This window comes from Cotesia typhae, unplaced genomic scaffold (genome assembly GCF_013202065.1).
Source record: "Cotesia typhae breed Kobodo isofemale line unplaced genomic scaffold, CoteBio_Ctyphae contig_43, whole genome shotgun sequence".
NCBI classification, from domain to species: Eukaryota; Metazoa; Arthropoda; class Insecta; order Hymenoptera; family Braconidae; genus Cotesia; species Cotesia typhae.
In genome coordinates this window covers 1,874,912-1,896,571 of record NW_027423752.1, presented here as the reverse complement: position 1 = coordinate 1,896,571, position 21,660 = coordinate 1,874,912, and the positions used below count along the sequence as shown (strand labels likewise).

Below are 21,660 nucleotides of genomic sequence, written 5' to 3'. Positions count from 1 at the left end.
ACTCTGCACAGTAATATTGTAGTATGTGTGTTGTCACTGCCGTCAACGTTTCATCACTATTAGTGAGTTCATTTGATTTACGCACTGGTGAAAATAGAATCCAACCATCATTCTTGATGTTAAATTAAAAAAAAAAGGTATTGTTACATTTGTTATTTTTAGTTAATTTGTTTTGTTTATTTTATAAGTAAATTGATTTATCAGCAAAGTGAGATTATAAACATCGAATTTTCTGTTCATTTATCTGACTATAGTAAATTAAAGTTTCGTGATAAACAGTATACATAGGTCTTGTGATAATCAGTAAACCTATTGTGATCATCAAAATATCACGTTTTCTAAAGTTAAAACTTTTAGTTAAAAATTTTATTTTATTTATTTTTTTTTTTTTTTGTAAAAATCCAGTGGTACAAAATTTTATAAAAGTGTATAAAAAGTTATTATTTTATATATAGATTTATCAGGCCATTTTTGGTATAAAATCGTATGAATGATATGTCAGAAAATTTTACATAATTTTGGAAACTACTTCGAGGCTAAAAAATTTCGATAAAGCATTTCCGTTAAAAAAAAAAAAATGGTAAATTTAAGCTAAAAATGTAAAATCTCCCTAACAGAACTGAAAAAAAATTTTTTTTGTTTATTCAGGTTTCAAGCATGTGTAGTTATTTAAATAGTTTTATATTAATATTACTTATTTTCACCTATTATTGGTTCTCTTCACATTTACAAAACGTTAGATACGTTCAACATGTACGTTTTTAACGTCCATTACGTTTAAATGACGATTTTAAGGTTCAATACGTTGAATCTACGATTTAAATTTCGACTCGGGTATGAACCCTAATTTTAACAAAAGATTTTTTTTTATCTCTAAAATAATATTTGGTAGTGTCAGTAAGAAAAAAAAACATTAATTTTAAATGATGTACTCGAACAGGCATATTAAAAAATTTTTAAGAAGATTTATTGTATAAACTGTTGAAATCATAGTCATAGACTTTAAAAACAAATCTTTTATTCGAAAATTTTGTTTCTGAACTAAACATTTAATAAAATTTTGAATTCTCTTGACAGTTGTGTTCTCGACAAACGCTTAAATTGTCAAACTCTAAAACTTGTTTCCACATTCACCATAGAATCAGGTACCTTTGAATCATCAACCTAAATGGACCATGAGTATGGTAATTAAAAATAGTAGCTCTGAAGAGTTAATAAAACAAGTAACCGAAAGGATTACTGCTTGAAAGATGTGACATTGACGATCCAAACATGGCATTTAGTAATTATCCGATAGTTTAAGCCCGAGAGTTGACTAGCAGTGTTGGTACGGCAGACACTAGTTATTAACGGTTGAATTAAGATAGTGGGCGGGTAGTTTGTCAAGTACTTGTGAGTGATAATACTCGTGGTAGTTTACTAAGAATAGCAACTATAGACTGTAGGAATAGTACGCCCATACATAATAAGTGGGATAAAACCGCGTCAAGAGAGATAAGTTCCTCACATATATAATACTAATGGAAATACATATAATCGTGGTATAAAGTGTCGTCAAGTGAGAATGAGAGATATCGTGACGTATTTTTGGTGGTACTGTCAAGGTGTCGGGGTGTCTGCTTCTCCTGGCATACATTATATATTATACACGATGTACAGTGTACAATATACTAAAATGTTGATGCGACGAGGTAATAGTGATAGTACCAGTAATAATGTGCTGATGCGAAGCTTGTACTGCTGGTGATGGTGACGGGGTAGAAATAGGGTGATACTGGTTCTAATAGAGGTTGAGGTAGAAGGAGGGGTACCAATGGTAGCACTCGGTGGATTATCGGTCGTTCCAAGAATGCCAGATATTAAAATACCGCAGACTTCAAGCCTTATGTACTTACCGACCACGTACCACAATCAACCCATTTTTCTTTCGTGTATACCACCGTTTTATCACCATTTTCTTAAATTTAATATCCATTTTTTATTCACCTAAATAAATTCAATCAATCAGCCGATTAAAGATATAGATGATAGCAATTTTGCACGACTCATAGTGCGAAACATTAGAGAGTGTTTTACGATCGAAAAATTTTTTTCGCTTCATTTTGGCAAATATTTTCATTATTATATCCTTGTTAGTTCACAGAATCAAGATATTTTGCATACTGTTGTCAAGATCATTTAATAGAGATTAATTCCATACTTTTCAAAAATTTATCAAGTACAATAGAAACGAAAAAACACATCGAAATAGTTTAAAAAAATTTCCTGTCCGTCATGTATGAAACCCTAAAAACACTCTAACTTGCAAAAAAATCAATTGATTGAGTCAAATTTTTTTTTTTTAATTCTTTGAAAGAATTGTAGGTCACCGAACCCGAATCGCTAGGTGACAGAGTCGTTTATTTGCAATTAAGTTAATAATATTAAAGAAATCCTAAGGACTATTTCAGCTGTTTGATATTCTTTTCATAAAAATTTTTCATAATTACATGACCATTATGAGTCGTGCACTTTTAGATTTTTCAAATTTTTTATAGTTTTAATCATTGATATGATACTTAGATTTCACTTTTAAGGTGACAAAAGTGTGTCAATATTATTCTTATTTTTCTGAAAAAAAATTAAAATTCTTACGGTGATTTTTTTCTTTCTTGATTTTTTAATTCTAAAGTTATTTTAATATTCTAAAAAATTTCCAAAATGATATTTTGTGAAATAAGCTTATAGTTGGAAACAAATTATCTGTATGTATTAGAATGTGCCAAAATTCAATTTCTGTGGAGGACCTTTCAAAATTGAAGTTTTGAGTTCTACTTTTAACAGGAGCTGTTTGGGCATTTATTGAGATATTTAGGGTGAGAAGATAGCGATCTACTTTAAGTTGGCAAAGTTTTCAACTGGAATCAATGCAAATCAAAACAATACTCCAATTAAATTTCAAGTCTAGATCTAAAAATGCAATTCTATAAAGCGCTTAGCAAAGCTGATAAGTAACAGCTAGTTTATGAAATCGATCAAAATTAAAAACAAAAAACTATAGAAAATACCAAACGTCAAAAAAATGATTTTTCTCAAAAAAATTTGATACATCTGAAAATTAATCATTATTATTTTTTTTTTTACGAGTAAAATGAGTAAAGAAAAATATCGCAAAATATTGAAAAAAGAAATGAAAAAAATAAATTTCTTTTTTTCTTAACTTTATTAATTAACGAAATATTCTATTGACCAATCAAAATTATTTGGGTATTCTGAACCGTAAATTTTTGGACCCTCCAACTTGTTTTTTATTTCCTAAAAATTTATGGTACTTCTAACAGATAAAAACGAGTTTGCTATTATCTCCAAACGGGTAATCATATTTTTTTGTATTTTTGTACGCTCACGAAACGGCAATCATATTTTAATATTGCGACTGGCGCCATTGGTGACTCATACTTAGATAACTCGAACCACATTAAACATAATAATTTTCAAACTACTTCTGAAGCCGAATACGAAAAAGTTTAAAAATCAAAACACTTTAAAAGTGATCACCATCAATTGTTCTTAAACAGTCGTTAATTAAAATATTTAACAATGTTGAATTTGTTTACAATTTTTTTATGGAGAATACTCTGGACTGTGACGATTCTGAATCTGCATGATGCATCTGTAGTCGCAATAAGCATAAGTCGCCTGAAAAGATTTAACGGAGTTAAACAGTGGTACTATTTGTGGCCCGAGGGCCGTATTCCTTATATAATAGATAGTAGTTCATTCGGAGGTCCAGAGCGAAGACTTATAAAACAAGCGATGCGAGAATGGGAAAGATCAACTTGCATTAAATTCATTGATAGACAAAATTATATCATCCATCCAGACTATGTATACTTCACAAAATCAGATGCTGAGTAAGTAGAATGATTTACTAAATTACACCAACATATTCGTTTAATAATTGCAACTATTTTGTAAACTTGCTCACAAAAGGTGTTACACCAATGGCGTCGGCAGAAGTCATACCGGTAGAAATCATGTGTACTTGGGTGAAAACTGTTTAACTAAAAGAATTATTCTGCACGAATTGGGACATATAATCGGATTGCATCATGAACACAAGCGTTCAGATCGCGATGAATATGTAACAGTTAATTTCGACAACATAAAGAGTCAAAAAGGTAATTTTTCATTTTTTCATCATTTTTATTATGAAAAAATTTTCAATTTTCTAAGCGGGAAGTTAAAAATCAGTAATGTGAATTTTTGATAGGCATAATGAATGATTTTGAGAAATTATCATCGGAAGATGCCATTACATTTAATCAGACATATGATTATAATTCAATCATGCATTATCATACGAATGCATTTGCCAGTAACCCATGTAAAGAAACTATAACTCCTTTAAAAGCTAAAGAGATTCAAATCAAAGAAATTGGCAGACAAGAATGATTAAGTGAAATTGATATTCTTGGTGTGAAACTGCTTTATAATTGTTCTGGTAAGTTTGAATGTTAATTATCAATACACTTATATCTATTCCGATATAAGAAGCTTTTTTTGGATACTTCCGGCCAAATTTTGAAATTTCAGCAGAAATGACCAAACAAAGCTCTTGTTAAAAAATTCTCTGAATATCAAATAAATTCTTTACGCTCAAAATATGTCAGGAAATGCCCAAACACAATTCCCATTAAAAGCGGAACCCAAAATTTTAATTTTGAGAGGTCCATCATCGAATTTGTATTTTGGAAGACCCTAATAGACATATTACGCCCTTCAATTTTCAACGGAACATCGTTGGCTTAATATTTGAATTTTATAATTTTTCATAATTTTAGTATGTGGCCAATTATTAGAAAGTGACACCGGAACATTAGAAACAACTTTCTATGTGAATATTTCAACAACTACTGTAAAACATTGTGAATGGAGCATTGTAGCATCGCGTGGTGAACAAATTGTCCTTGAGATAACAACGTTGAGTATCCTTGAAAGTAAGGACTGTACGATTGATTATTTAGATATCAGAGATGAATATAAAACTGGATACAGTTCCTTAGGTTTGGAATCATTGAAAACTTACGAAAAGGAGTAATCAATTGTATTTATTTCGTCATTAGTAATTAAAATTTATTTTCACAGGTCGTTTTTGTGGAAAAAAAAAACACTACGCAAACAGTGGGTTCTAGTGATAGTCAAATCCTTGTCACCTATCACGCCAATTATGCTAATGAAGAGTATTTTGGTTTTAAAGCAAGCTACCATACAGATTTTGATGGTGATATTGAAATAAACAACAAGGACCAAGAATATTTCTTAGAATCACCAGGTTTTCCAAACGAGTATCCAGCCAAGAAATATAGAGTATGGCATCTAGTTGCCCCTTTTAACAGCAAAATAATTTAAAAATTTACTTATTTTGATCTTGAGACATCTGAGAATTGTAATAATGATTACGTTGAAATTCGAAATGGTGATGCTTATTATTCACCACTAATTGGAAGATATTGCAACAATACTAGCCCAGGAGAGATTTGGTCTAAATCATATGCCTTATATGTTAAATTTGTTAGCAATGGCAAAGTTCAAGGAGGTGGATTTTCAGCAATCATAACTTTGCGTTAAAATATAACTTCAATAAAACATCTAGTCCATTTAATTTTTTTGTTAACTGCACAAAAAAAAAAATTTACTTAAATCAAGTAAATAATTTTGAAGAATTTCATCTTCTTGATTTGAGTAGAAAAATTTTTAAACCAAGAAATTTTTATTAGTTTAAATGAATTTAACTTGATTCAAGAATTTTTCATCTTAGTCCAAAACAATGAAACTCTTCAAAATTAGTTTCTTGGTTTAAGAATTTTTCTCTTGACTCAAATTAATTTTTTTTCCTGTGTGTATTTTTATAATTTCAGCATTAAAGCTCTTTACAAGTAAAAACTCCATTATTATAACAAGAATTATTATTATGGCGCTGCGAGGACTCAATCAACAACATTTGAGACGCGTTTAGTCACACAAACAAAAAATTTTTAACTGATGAAACAAAGTCAATTATTTTTGTTCAATTGATTGAGATCATAACATTATTTTCTCCAACAGGCTATAGGTCTATCACTACAGCTTCAACAAAATACATCAAATCAATTTTATTTTTTAATCTTCGTCCCTGGCATATGCGAAGGATTGTATAAAAAATTGAGTTTCATTATATTGTTTTGTTAAAATATAATTAATCTATTTTAGCAGGCAGGCACTCAATTTTCTATCCTTTGCTCAGCCATATTGACTTTTTTTTTAAATTTATATTGAACACAGCTGAAACTATAACATTGCTGCACAGTCGCCTGGTCGGATATAATAAGTTGAGTTAATTCTTTTAATTCAGGTGTCGAAATGCGGTGGGGCATTCGACTTGCTGAGAAATGAACACTATTAGTCGGTAAACTTGGAAAGAACTTTAACACTTGGATATAAATTGTTTATTTCGAAAAAAATCTGATGGTTAGTTTACAGGAAGACTACTTACTAGTGATCTATAACTTCATTATAAATTATTGCTATTTTAATTGAAAATGCTGAATTTTAATTTTTTAATATCAAAACACTTTTTTTTTTAAGAAAATTTAGATCATTTGATTTCTAGACTCAATATAATTTCTATCTAACAAAAAAAAGTTGTAATTTAGAAATTGTGAAATTTGTATAGATTAAATAGATATTTATGTCATAAGGTCGTGAAGTGGTGGCTTTCTGACAGCGACGATATTTCGATATGAGCTTAAGGTTTGCGGCGGGAAGGTTCAAAACGCGCGCAATTTTAACGTTCGAGGCGTAGCCGGGGAGGAAATTTACGCTCGTTTTCGAACATTCGCGTCACAAACATTAAAGCGAATATAAAAAAAAAGTCACTGTCAAAATCGCCACTAAACGGCCAAATGACTTACAATATTTTTTGTTATTATTGCTCTATAAGTTTAACTTTCGAGGAATAGGAGGCAAACAATGACATATTTAAATTTTATGAAGTTTCACAAAGGCAAAAAAACAGAATCTTATATTAATTATCTTTTTATTAATATTTATTTATGGCGTGGTTGTTATTTTATTAACATTAAGTCCGCTTCATAATAAACTGCCTGTAGAGAAATAATTAGCGCCACTCAATAGTAACTGTTTAAAATTTACTTAAAATCATTAATCGGTACACTAGAATGTGACTTTTTTTTACAATCTCTCTCAATTTCGTCTGGGAGTACTCGAAAAGTTTGTAAAAAAAAGGAGGGGGTAAAACTTCACGGCCTAGGCCGTGAAAAAAATACGGTATGGTAGAGTCTCTAGAAAAGAGTCCCTTTACGGTCGCCACCCAGCGCTCAAAAGTTGAACTTTTGGAGCGAGTATAATAAAAATTTAATTTTTTGCACTATGTTTTTTTGCAAACACAAAACTGCATTATTTCTATTTTGAGGAATGCTTTGTGAGTTTATCGGATTTTTACAAAAAAATAGCAATCTGTTGATAAAAATTGCATCGAAAATAAATTGCATTGTTCTGTCAAAAATGATAGAATAGACGTAGTAGAATAGAAAGATGTAGAAGTGGAGACGATAATGTAAGAATAAAGTATAAGTATAACAATCTAGAATAAAATAGTGTCTCGTCGATCTTGTCGCAGTCGTAGAATTGAGCCAGATAAAAGTATAAGGTGAGATCGATGGGTGATCTAGATGTAGCGGTGAAAAAAGAGTTGAGAGTGTGAAATAAAAAGGAAAAGAAATAAAATAATGTCGAAAAGAAAACGAGAAAACAGAAAAAATCAGCGCCGGGTGTCAAATAAAAAAATAAAAAATCGTTCGCGGAACATTATAGCGTTTGATCAACGAGTTGGTGAGCTCGTTGAATTTTTTATCAGTGAAGTTATAAAAATAGATGGAGCTGTAATTTAATTTCACTGACCATGAAAGTAACGTTTTGATTTACTGATTGAAGTTTCAGAATAGTTATTTTCTGATGCACAAGTTAATTTTTTACTGCAGCTTCATTTATTTATTTATTTATTTTTTATGGATTTTATTTGGTCTTTTGTAAAAAGATGTTTGTTTTTCTGTATTGTCGGCATTGATCAACGGATTTCAATGCCCGAGGGCTTTTCTTCGAAATGCGAACGAACAAAGTAACTTTCAGGGGAGAATCTATATTATTGGATTCACACAAGATTAAATGTAACATCACGAAGCTCATGTGGAGTTCAAGTGTGCGCCTAGTAACGATCACACGAAACAATAACGCAGGAGAATGTAGTACCGAGAATTTCGATCCGATATTCAGTATTTTCAGGAAGGAAATAGTCAATTAGTTGATTAATAATTAATATTAATTGTTAATTTATTGTATTTTACAGTAGTGAGATACTTTTAAATTTTGACAATATGTGTCGCAAACAGCGTTATTTTCGTGTGTCGAAACGTAATGTTCTACCTGAGTGGGGAAAGGAAGGGAATTGTTACCTTGAAAAAAGTTGTTTTAATATATTGTTAAAGGAAATATATGTAAGAGCGGGAAAAAAATTTTGTTGTTCAGTGGAATCCCTCTATATTAGATCTCCCTCTATGTTTGACCAAATTCTCTCTCTATATTAGACGATCCTATCTCCCACTACGAGTTTTTTTCCGACCAGTGAAAGAAAACCTTAGTGGCGGGCATATTTAACGGAGCGGATAATTTTTATTTGATTCAATTCTTTTCAGATTTAAATTCACTCTAGATCGGTTTTATTAATATTGCCAATAAAGAAAACCTGCAGAATAAATTACATATTTCTTTTATTAAATAAAAATGAAGACATACTTGTACTTGGATCCAAAATTTCAATTCAGAGATGTTAAAAATAAATAAAATCTTTTTCTTTAATTTAATGTACCGAATAAATTATAATTTAACCAACTAACTACATTAGTTGACATTTTTTAACATTTATTTAGCATCTAACATTTAACATTCAACATGATATAATTCTATGTGAATTTTAAGGTTAGGTTGAAATGGTTGTTTACATACTATTTTTGTACACTACGCAGTTGATCGCGCAGACCTGCGCATAAGAGATGTAAGTGTTGCAATAGTGGGGACGTCAGAATAAGTCAAATATAGAAGAAGATCCTACACGGACGAGTCAAATATAGATTGGATTGTGTTGTAAATATTTTCTATGCTTCTACTTTAGTAAAAGTATTCGTTTTCAAGTAGTTTATAGTTGTAAAGATAAGTGGTTGTAAATTTAAGGATTAGATACGTAACAAGTATTTCTGACATGATATCACCAGATATCAAAATATAGTTACTTTGTAAGATCCCGGGAAAAAATGATCAGACCTGATCAGACATGAACAGGCATGAGTCTTCAGCCCTGATCAGACATGAAAAATGACCATGCCTGATCAGGCATGAATTGACCTGATCAGGCCTGATCAGACATGGTCAGGTCTGAAAACCCATTACTATTTTTAATTAATTATTTTGCTTAATTTTATGGTTGTAGTACTTGATAGAGTCGTACGCAATTCTCTATAATAAAATAAAATAAAAAAAAAAAATAATTACATATTATTGTAAGGATGTAACACCAGCGGTCAACCATCCAACTACCAACCATGCTCAATGCTGTTTAACTCTGGTGTTATCCGTTTGCCTTGAATTTCCCGCCTGCTGTGCTGCTATATTAGATGTAACAATTCTATGAAGTACATAGAGTATCGAATAAGTTTATGATAAATATAATGTTAAAATTGGTTTTATAATATATTTTGATAGTCCTAATTTATTTATGTAACCGAATCTCATTATAATATCACATTTATTTAAATAATATAATAAGTAATGATTTTCATATTAGGCAGGAGCAGAGCAGACCATAACATCCCATAGAAAATGTAATAAATTTTTTATTTCAAAATTATTTAAATAAACGTAATGTTAAAAATAATTTTGCACTTTTTGTGATGACCAAAAATTTTTTTCGTCAAAGAAAAATTTTTATCATATCTCTGACTATAGTCAGAGAGGAACAGTCATAAACAGGCATGGTCAGACATGAATAGACATGAACAGGTATGAACAGGCCTGAGCGTATTTAACACTTCAGACATGAACAGGCATGGACAGGTCTGATCAGGCATGGAGAGGTCTGATCAGGCATGGACAGGCCTGAACGTATTTAACACTTTAGACATGAACAGACATGAGCAGGCATGGATAGGTCTGGTCAGGCATGGACAGGCCTGATCAGGCCTGAGCGTATTTAGTACTCCAGATATGAGCAGGCATGAACAGAACTGATCAGGCATGATCATGTATAACTTCAGGCCTGGTCATACATGAACAGGCATGATCAGGTCTAATTTCAGGCCTGATCATACATGAACAGGCATGGTCAGGTCTGATCATTTTTTCCCGGGATGGTTAAGAATATTGTAGCTTGAGTGAGAGAAAGAGTATCTGAAGTAGGCAAGTATGCTATTTAGACATGGGGGTAAGATGGAACCGAGAGGCCCAAGTATTTTTAAGGGATAGTTTTTAGGTTAGTCTAACACCAACCAGGCTAGTAAGTAGTCGTGTATTATTTTCCTTATAAATAAGTTCATTATTAGACTTTTAAAAAATATCGCCTCGTGTTGTAATTTCTCTTAATTAATATAATCTAAAAATCGATATTTTACATGTATGGTGAACAATATTAATAAAACGCAGGAACTTTATCAGAAATTCTTCTTTACTAAATAACGTACGGCTCACTTGATTTGTTTGAAAGAAAAATACTCGAGTGTATAGAGTAATTTTCAATGGACATTAAAGTAACAAAATAAATTTTATTTTTTTGTGTTTTATGTTTCAGGTGAGTGTCACAATCACTGGATTTACTCATATGGAAAAAGAAACTAACATATCAACTATTTGTGAGTCGAATCTAAAGATTATTTTTAAATTACAGTAATTAAGTTGAACTGCAAAAATAACTACACGGAAAAAAATTTTTTTTTAATTTAAAAAACACCTTCCAAATATAGCAATTTCCTCGAGCTATATATAGAGAACAGTGAGCCATCAACTTATTCTATAATAGTACATGCAAATAGCCTGAATTAACAATGACCGAAGATTAACAGAGACAATTCCACAGGAAGTTGGCTGTAAATAGTAAAATTTATTAACTTCAATTGAAAGCGAGCCGTATGTATGACAATCGTATAAGCACATAACAAGAAAGTTTGTGTTAGTACAGCTTATTCCTGTTATGAAGTTCTTATATATAATCCGGATCGCTTTAAGAAATAGAATTTAGGTTAATAATAAAGAAGGTAGAGAGATCAAAAGGATAAAAGGATTCGCAGAAAGACTTCTAAATATTTTATTTTTCAATTATCTTAAGTAAGATCATTAAGATTGCTCTATTAATTAATATTTAATAAAAAGCTATTATAATCTCAATTGATTCTTTTAATATTGCTGGAATTATCTCGATATTAATTATCAATATTAGACCTACTTTATTATTTAATTGTAGTGGATTATAAATTTTAGTATTGAATTTTTAAAATACATTTATAAAGTACTAATGGTCGAATTAAGGGTATTAATTAGAAGAGAGAGGAGCAAAATGAGATGATTAAAAAATACTTAGTTTTTGAAAACTCAATTAAGATCAAATTTTTTTTTTAATTTCTTCAAAAGAAATGATGAAAATTTTCAATTTTTGTAAAAGAGAATCTATTTTTTGGAGACAAAATGAAGTTCCTAAAAAAGGGAACTTTTTGTCTTTGAAAAACTGCGTCGAATGCTGCAAGTCCCATCAATAACAATTGATCCGTTTGAAAGATGTCGCAATTAGAAATCCTCAAAAAAGTATGTTTTCAACAATCATTAGAATTTTGAGCCTAAAAAAGAACAAAAGTTGTGTTTTTGAGCTCGGAGAGCTCAAAATTTCGGGATAGATAATTTTTCGAACCTTTTGTCCATAGCGGGAAGTTCCAGGGATGGCTTGCATGGTCACTCGTTTTGCAAATTTTTTTAAAAATTGTTCAAGATATTTTATTCTTCATGTTACATTCTGAAAAACTCAGTTTAATGTTTTAATTATAAAACCACGTTGAAGTCGATAGGAAGTTGACTGACCCCATGTGCGCCGTCACACATTGTAGCCCCTTACTATAATTTTTAATTCATGATTTATTATTAAAATATGATTTCTTCTAATGATTTCTAATATGATTGGACCCATAAGAGTCCAATTACAGCAGACGTCGTTCTTCCAATGAGTTTTGGGTTCCTTGGTACCTCCTGGAAGGCCCGATGAATTGGTTTCCAAAATATCGGATACAGATTGGACGAAGAAAAGAGAGGACCTCGTAGGCTATAGTTATTTAATTAGTTCATAATTCATGGGCGGATTCTAGGCAGCGGAACGGAGCTCCGTGCACTAGAAGATCCAGCTATAGATCGCTTAATTACTCGACAAAAGTAATACAATTTTTCTATAGATCAGCTATTGTCAATCTCGGGTTGCATCTTGAGAATGTGGTCGAGGACCGGGTCACATGCTGACACATGTGTTTTGGCTATCCCGAGTTTCGACAACTTCTTATCTTTTAAGATTTCGAAGTATTCAGTAAATTAAAAGTTAATTTACTTTTTCGTTAGAATGATAAAATTCCTTCAATGAAAAAAATTTCAGAAATTGTCACATTTTGACCCTTCTCCTATATTACATTTACAAAAAATGTCATTTTCAATTCTAATTATCTCATGATATGGGAGGTAAATTGTTTTAAAATTCAACATCACATGTATTATTCGTTTGATGTCTTATATTACAAGTTCCGAGGATTTCATACTCAAATTTTTTACAATGGCTGGCAATAGCTTGTCGGTTCAATACTCGCTTACCAAAGCGTAGGACCGGGTTCGATCCCATACGTGCATAACATTGTCAGCCACATGGTGGTGATTTGTGAGCTGTTTTGAACAAGTTAAAGGTGGTGATCACTTCATTATAAAGTGAAAAGGGACCCCACAACACCTTTGAATCAGATTCAGAGCCCTACGGACACATTAGCTGGGCTGGCAAGGAAGATTTCTCTGTTGTCAACCAGTGAGGACCACTACGAGGCTTGATGTGATCGTATGGGTCAAATAATACTTGAAGACTTCTCATTTTGATGGAAGCCAACGTGTCAGCGTAAGAGGATCCTTCACCACTAATGTTGCGCTTGGAGCACTGGCATCCTCTATTGTAAAGTAGCTTATCCTATATGACGAGCTCTATAGGATGAACCGTAATGTACCTACAATAACTTCCTAGAACATGATTTCAGACCCAAGATGCCCCAGTTCTGTAATCTAGCGGTACTGGCAAAACTGAGCTGACGGAAAAAGGTAGAGAGCTTAGCTAGGTGACTAAGAGAACTAATCGCTAGGTAGTTCGCTAACGTGGACCCAATAACGAAGATGCCAGGCACACGCAACGATCCTTCTCGATATATCAGCGAGTACAGGGCGCTAGTACAGTAGTTGTATTGACATTGGGACTCCGTAATCATGGCTCCCCTACCATGTAAACTCAAAAACAATAGTAGATTGCAATAGTTAATTGTTTATAATTATTAATTATTTTTTATTTATTTAATTTTTTATTTTTATTTTTTTTTTATTATTTACAAATTCGAAAATAATGCTGTGAAGCGGGAAAGAATAGGAGTTACGGATAATCATTACGTGAAGCGTTCCAACATTCACGTAACAGGATATTTTTGTGGGAAAGGTTTGAGAAAGGATTAGGGAAAGGAACTTCTTAATGTGAGTGTATAGAATATGCGAGAAAAAATTCGAATAGTTCGGACTGGGATTCGAACCCAGAACCTTCCGATGACATGTCGGCTACTCTACCATTTGAGCTATCCGGTCTATACTAAATTTTACTTTCGCTTATTCTATATACATTAAGCCACACCGTCCATCTTACGGTTAGCATTTTTCAAATTCGAAAATAATGCTGTGAATAATTAATAATTATAAATAATTATTATTATAATTATTTAATAAATTAAATAATTATAATAATTAATTAAATTAAAAAAAATAATAGTAAATAGTTAATAATCAGATAATTGAAATTGCCCTTCGTAAGCCTCGGGTGCAATAGCAAACAGCTAAGTACCCGAGTAAACAAAGCACAAATTCAATTCAATTCAATTCAATTCAAATGTTTCACACTTATGGTGATAATCTATACTATTTTCTAATAATTACATTTGTGAAATAATAATGAACTTTATCACACAAAATTACAATTTAAAGGCTTTCTAAAATGATATTCGATTTGCGTAATTTATTATTCATATGTTCATCAATGACCTCATGAATTACTGATGAACTTGTCTGAAGCATATCGCGTGTTGATTAAGTAATAAATCGTTAAAAATAATGAGAATAAAATTTATTAAATGACAATTATACGTTCTTACCATTCATCACTACAATAATGTGTCTGAATCGTACGTAAAAAACTTTTTCTTAATGGTAATTAGCTTTCAAACGTTAAATTGCTTTGAATAATGTAATCTATCATTGAATTTATACTTCTGACACCTATGCAACCCTTCTTAAAAGTTGAAGGACTGCAATTTCATTAATTTCTCTGTGTTTTGAGGTTTGAGAGTCTAGAAAACATGTATTTACAGCGTTTGATACCCCCGTAATATTTCTAGAAGGTCAAAGTAGGTTTATTAATAATTAATTGTGCAGAAATTATCAAAAATAATGCTCCGGGTGAGGATCGAACTCACGACCTAAAGACTTACGCGCTGCCTACTGCGCTACCGAAGCAGATGAGCACCACGAAAGCCTGCGCCATATAAGTTGGCTCCCACTGCAGAATAAAATCGTTTCAAGCCAGCACAGCTGGGTGGCTAGGAGTCATTCACTCATATATATTGGAATTCTATCTCAATCAGCGGAAAAATAAGAAAAAATTCGGAATTTGCTTAATTTAATTTATTAAGTTTTTGGAGGAGTTTAAGATAGATAAGAATTTCGCGTAGTTATGATGTTGATGATGATGATGATAATGATGATATATCCGCGACATTCTATCCGCATTATATAATTTGTAGATATAACGTCGCAGATATTTTTGCTTAAGGATACTATGTCGCGGATATATTATTGCAGTTATATTGTCGCGAGGATATATCGTCACGGATATAATGACCTCTGATTATATGACGTAGAACCGTAAAAGAGTGCTTACAATAAAAGTGTCTTTTATTTTTAAAGGTATCAACAACTCATTGCTTATTTAAATTCTACTGATTTATTCATTTTAAAAGATATCCAAACTATATAAGGTACCGGCGGGTAATAAGGCCTATAGCTAAGGGAGATTTTGAAAAAAATCGGAAATATTGCATTTAATTATTGCAATGTATTATTAATTTTTAAATTAATAGATTAGCCATAAAGTATAATAGATTAATGGTAATTTTCACCATAGAAAAACACAAAATTAAATTTTTTTAAAAACCTTGCGAATAGGCCTTATTTTACTATAGTAGGGTAGTAAGGCCTGCGGGTTGTACATACTGGAAATAGTTATACTATACTTGATAAAATTGGTATTAGAGATCAATCATCACTTAAATTGAGCAACAATACTTTTTAAGATATTGATAAAAATTATAACAATGATTTTAAATTATTAAATATAAAATTATAAAAAATGTTTACCATTTACTCAAATCGTTTTTTAGGAATTTTTCTGCGCTACTTTAACATATGATGATGAAATATAGAAGACAGGGAATGTTGTATCGGGACTCTATAAACTTGTAGCGACATTTCTATGCTAGACGCTTCTACTAGAGAAGTCTTTAGCGGAAGCGGTTATTTTAAATAGCATTTCTATCACTTAGGCCTTATTACCCAACAGGCCTTATTACCCGCGGGTACCTTATATTGTGATTAACATTATCGAAAAACTAACCAGCGAAAGTTCTCTTATTGGTAATTCGTTATTCTCTGTAGTCACCTAGTGACTACAGATTGCTCATTAATGGTATCAATTTTGATATAAAAAATCTATTTTTGGAACATTCAGCAAAAGTAACGAATCCTAATCATTTTCCAAGACTTTGCTGCAAGATCATTGACCTTAGTGTGATTTCTTCAAGTTTGAATTCACCCGCATCGTCATGTAATGATATTAAATTGTTAAAAAGTAATCTTCATGTAAAAATCAAGAACCTCACAAAAATTTGTCTTCATATTAAAAACTGTTGCAATCGACCTAGCGAAATTTACAAAGAGAATATTTCTCGGTAGAAATGTAATCATAATTTAACATATAATTCCATTGTAATTAAAGCTCAGAAAGGGTATTATGAAGAATAAAACGGACTGTGAACGTTGATGCGGAGCATGCCAGTTGAAATAGAGGAGAGAACTTTAAAAATAAACGATGAATTTAGATAGAAATGTAGAGAAGTGGGGAAATATTTCCATTGGTTCATGCATACCTAAGCTGGCACTTTCGTACTCCGTTAGTAATCCAGTGAAACGTTGGTAGGTTTTCGCATTCATACAATGGAATTTCGTTTCTATCCGAAACGGCATTTTTGTGAAACCTTATGCAAAAACACTAGTTAAATTCAATCCATCGGCTCGGTCTCTGTATGCGTCAAACAATATAGTTTGTAGTAATTCCCAAGTAGTAATTGGAAAGCGAAATGACGTGAGATAATCGACATAATCCGTACAAACTATTGCTCGTGCGTAAGCTCATAACATGTTTCAAATGCTATTAGTCGTATTCTCTTTGCCTATTGAATGCATCCGCGTTCGTCGTCCAAATAATTCATTTCCATGTGCGTTCGATTTATATCTCTTTTCCCCACTGTCCAAAGTAAAGTATATTTATTTATATAATTTAGATTTATGGAATTAAACTTCTGTTTGCTTGGCACCTCAATATTTTTATCAGACATTTAAATATGTCCACATATAAAAAATACAGTTTCATGGGGGTAAAAAATAATAAATTTAATCTGTGTACATGGTTAAAGGAGATAAAAAGCTCTTGAATAAACTGCAGAAGTTACAATGTTGGATGTAAAGTTTTAAATTTTCAGAGAGTACGGATTTATACTCACACAATGTTGTACTTTGTAATTTGTTTCAAAAAGTCATTAATTAGGTCAATGAGGTTATGTAAGTTGACAATTGTAATAATTCATAGCTATAATTTTAATAAAAGTTTGTTCAAAAGTTTAGAGATGAAAAATATCTCAACATCCTAAATAACAAGTTAAAAGGATTAAGAAATATAACAGAGATTTAGTATAAATTAAAAAAAATTAACGTTTACTATTTTTTAAACATGTGGTAAAATAATCGGGAAAACGGTTGACCCTGAAGGACATCTCTGCAATTTCCCGCTAATTCCATATCTAAGCGCTTAAAATTGCACTTATGACTTTTTAAATTCTTCGAGTTCCAAAATATAATTTATGCGTTATTTTGAGCTCTCCTAGCTCAAAGAGTTAGCTGCCGTAAGCTTTTGAGCTCTTCGAGCTCAAAAGTCTGATAGAAGTTTAATATAACACTAGTATTCAAGCTGCAATTACTTTTGAATGAATAAACCGATTTTCGCGTGGCTGGCAGTATTTGGAGCAATTGTTTAAATTATGTGATATACTTTCAAACACAAATTGATCAGACCAGAAATTAATAAAATTAAGTAAATAAAAAAAATTACTTTTTTTAGATTTTTTTCGTCAACGAACGAATTAACCGATTTTGACTGACTTGCCGACAATCGACGTATTTTTTTTATGTTAAGAGCTGGTTTTTTTTGGAATCGAATGATAAAACCGTTTAAAAGTTATCTAAAAAAAAACCACATAGTTAGAAAAATTTTTAATTTTTTTAGCGGGAAATTGAAAATAATTTTTATTAAAGTTACTGATCAGAGTTCTGCTGAAACAAGCTATTTATATTTTTGTTAAAGTTAATTTTAAATTCTCCCGCGAATATAATATTTATTTCTCCGCGAGTCAAACGAGGAACCAAGAATACACTATAACTGATCAGACGAGCATGCAAGAATTATAATTGAGCAAAACAATACTGAGCCACATTTTTCAAGACAGTTCTTCAGATAAAGCAGATAAAAAAATTGTAAAAAAATTAATTTGCTGTATTTTTTACGACCCATAACCTGTTAAAGGAATTCATGTTATGATCTTAATTTATAGAACAGAAATAATCGACTTTATTTATTTATACACAAAAAAAAAAAATATTCTTGAATCAAGTAAATAATTTTGAAGAGCTTAGTATTCTTGATTTGAGTAGAAAAATTCTTGATTTAAAGAAATTTTACTTTATTCAAGAATTTTTCGTCTTGATTCAAGACAATTACCCTCTTCAAAATTATATTCTTGGTTCAAGAATATTTCTCCTGAATCTGGTTAATTTTTTTTCTGAGTATAGATCTGTAAGGATAAGCTGTAATTTAAAGGATTAGGTTAGAAGTTGTCAATCATGCTGTAAACGTATGTGGTCGGATAAATTATTGTAAAGAATGAGCAGTAAAATTTGAGAATGCATGAAAATTATTACATTAGTTGTTGCGAAGTTTGGTTGCACCAACTATCATTTTTTAGAATATACCTGAGTATGAACGAATACGATTGAGGGTAGAAAATCCTAAATAGAGAGTACGTGGACTTATTGTGAATAAGTCCAAAGATGCAGTTAGTACTGAAATTTTATTAAAGATTGATTCTGTCAATTACATGTTCATTTCGTTCTTATTAAAATTCATTTTGAATAATTCTGTTCAACAATTACCAAAAAAAAAAAAAATATTGTTGAGTATTTCCGAGTACTATATTTATCTTTAATGTTCAAATTATAAAAGTATAGTTAACAAAAACATTAAATAAACTGTAAGTCTTACTGAAGAGTTGCATTTTAAAACATAGATATGATTGCAAAAAATTTATCCTTTAAGTTTGGCCTTGCTTCAAAATTTAACATATAAGGCGTATTAGAAATAATTATTGTATGAAAAAATTTCTGTATCAATCCGAAAAGTGAAAAAAATAATATTAAAGCATTTTTTAGTCTTCATGTTATAATATGTGTTTAGTGATAGCCAAAAAACTGATTTTTCCTGAGTATTGTGAAGCCAGGATGGAAAACATATTTATATTTACTTAAGAGTCGATAAGATATTGTAACTTAATACAGCAAACGCAGAAGTAAATAGAGTTCTGAGAATCGTCTGATTAGAATTGAAATTCACATTGGAAGCGGCTATGTCCGATTGGAATGCCTAGCTATTCGTCTCGATAATCCGTATATATTGGAAGGTGGCATAGCCCTGGAAACTAACCGCACCTACTACCGATAACCAGAAAGCATTGGGTATAGATAAAGCTGGAGCCTAGAATTACTCATAGTTTGAATGAAAGATGAGTGAGCTGAATATTGCATACAGACGCAGACGCATACACACTAACACAGATAGTGCCCGTAAGCGACGACTTGACAATTCAAAGGTATGCATAGCAACTTTGTGGACTATGTGTATTAAACCCGTCACATTTGGCTCATCTGTATGTCTGTTGGTGTAGCTCAGTATGCCGCGTCATGGTACCGCCAAAGTTAACACACTGAAGAGTCGAATGCAGAGGCTGTACACAGTGAACAGCGAACAGTGTGTAGCTCCACTCATACACGAGGGTAGCTTAAGCTGTTGTTGGATTACAATGGAGAAAGAGGGGGTTTTGAAATACGGCACACACCCCATCCCGTTCCCGATCCCGATTCGACTCGACTTGATTGCACGAACAAAGAGCAACTACGTTGAATTCCCCAATCGATAATCCTGGTATTTGATGCTCGATAACAATCGACTTGGATGAGGAAATTAACCAAGATTCACTAATTAAATTTCTCGTCTGATCATATCTATAATCGATATTGAAAATCCGGTTTTAAATTATACCAATAGTCGTTTGCATCCACTGTACATTATCTGTTATCATGCAAATTTACTCATATCATTATTTTTATTATGATTATTATTGTTATTATCCATATTATTAGGACAATTCATTTAATTCCATTCCAATCAGATCTAAATGTCAGAAATCATTAATGTGCTTAGAATCGATATAATCGTAAAAATTAGGACTTCCGTAAGAGATATATAAATAATCTATGAACGAATTTTACGATAGCTCGCTCCACAGGGGGCTTGCGGGGGTGGATATTAACAATGAAAATTTTTAACTTTCAAATTAAAGATCCTACAGACGGCAAATTTAGGTGGAGTCTTCTATATGTGATGCGGAAATGATCTAAGAACGGATTTTACAACAATCCCAATAAGGATTGCGGGGGTGGGTGTTAGAATATTAAATTTCCATTTCCACACTGTAACTTCTACTACAGACTTGAAATTTGGTAGGAATCTTTTATTTGACGATGAATAATGCAAAATTTATTACTTCTGATTTTATTCATTTTAGTTGATGCTCTAGATTAATTATTATTGTATTAAACTTATTGTTTGAACTTAAAAATTAATTGATCATTATAATGAAATAAAAAATTATAACAAAAACTTTAGTCATTTTGACTGAGGCTCAGCGAAGCGGACCGGGTCGCTAGTTAAATATAAATCATATAAATCGAATAAGTATAAATCAAGTAAATCAGCTCATTTAACAATCCTCAAATGTAAATCAAAATATACAGAATATAATTATATAATTCATATAAATCATTCAGCTAGAAATTTTTGACTGCTTTATTAACTTCGGCAAAAGTATTTTTATTGAACCATTCATGCCCTCGACAGGACACGGGACTTTTTGAATCTCAGCATGACTCAAACGTTTACAAGTTAATTTTGAAATAAGTGTTTTGACATCACATTGCTTAATTTTCATTATTTTATCGTCGTATTGGTTGTCAATTTATTGAAAACATAATTGAAAATTATTCATTAAAATCACTTTGAAATTTTTAATTACAATTTTTGAACGATTTTATTTTTTTTATTTCATTATTTACAAAGTTTTTAGGAAAAAACTTATTTAATTTTCCGGTAGCGGTTTTCCTAAAATAGGTTAACTTTATCAAATGAAATTAGTGCCAATCGACAATTCCGAATTAATCAATTGAAACTCTACCCTTTATTAATGACATGACAATGGAATTTCTGCACAATTGAATCGTGGAAAGAGTGGAAAATCTAAAAGTCCTTGATCTAATAGATTGAAATGAATTGATTAAGTAGTCATATATAAACACACAAGATTGTCATGGCACTTCGATCAAAAATAGAATTTTCATTATAGATCACATCAAATTTTTCTATTTACGCTACATAAATATTATCGATGAGAATAAAGAAATTTTTGGTAAATCCAAAATATGCATGTTTTAAACGATCAATTCATATGTAAAGTGATTAACGTGAAGTTTAAATATACAACAAGTTTTCGCTAATACAGTAGTAGAAATAATCGAGAGCCACCTCGATACAAACTAGGCCCTTACTAGCGACATTGATGCAAAACTAGAAATCACGCCACCTACAACTGAAGCGTA

The 21,660-nt window shown here is 31.2% G+C and overlaps 1 protein-coding gene and 1 pseudogene across 1 annotated transcript in view; both read left to right on the top strand.

Moving 5' to 3' along the window:
* The window catches only part of Octalpha2r (alpha2-adrenergic-like octopamine receptor), a 254,646-nt gene that overhangs the window by 126,146 nt on the left and 106,840 nt on the right, over positions 1-21,660 (top strand). The gene's annotated exons all lie outside the window — the stretch shown is intronic.
* Positions 3,471-6,155, top strand: LOC141528466 (dorsal-ventral patterning protein tolloid-like; annotated as a pseudogene).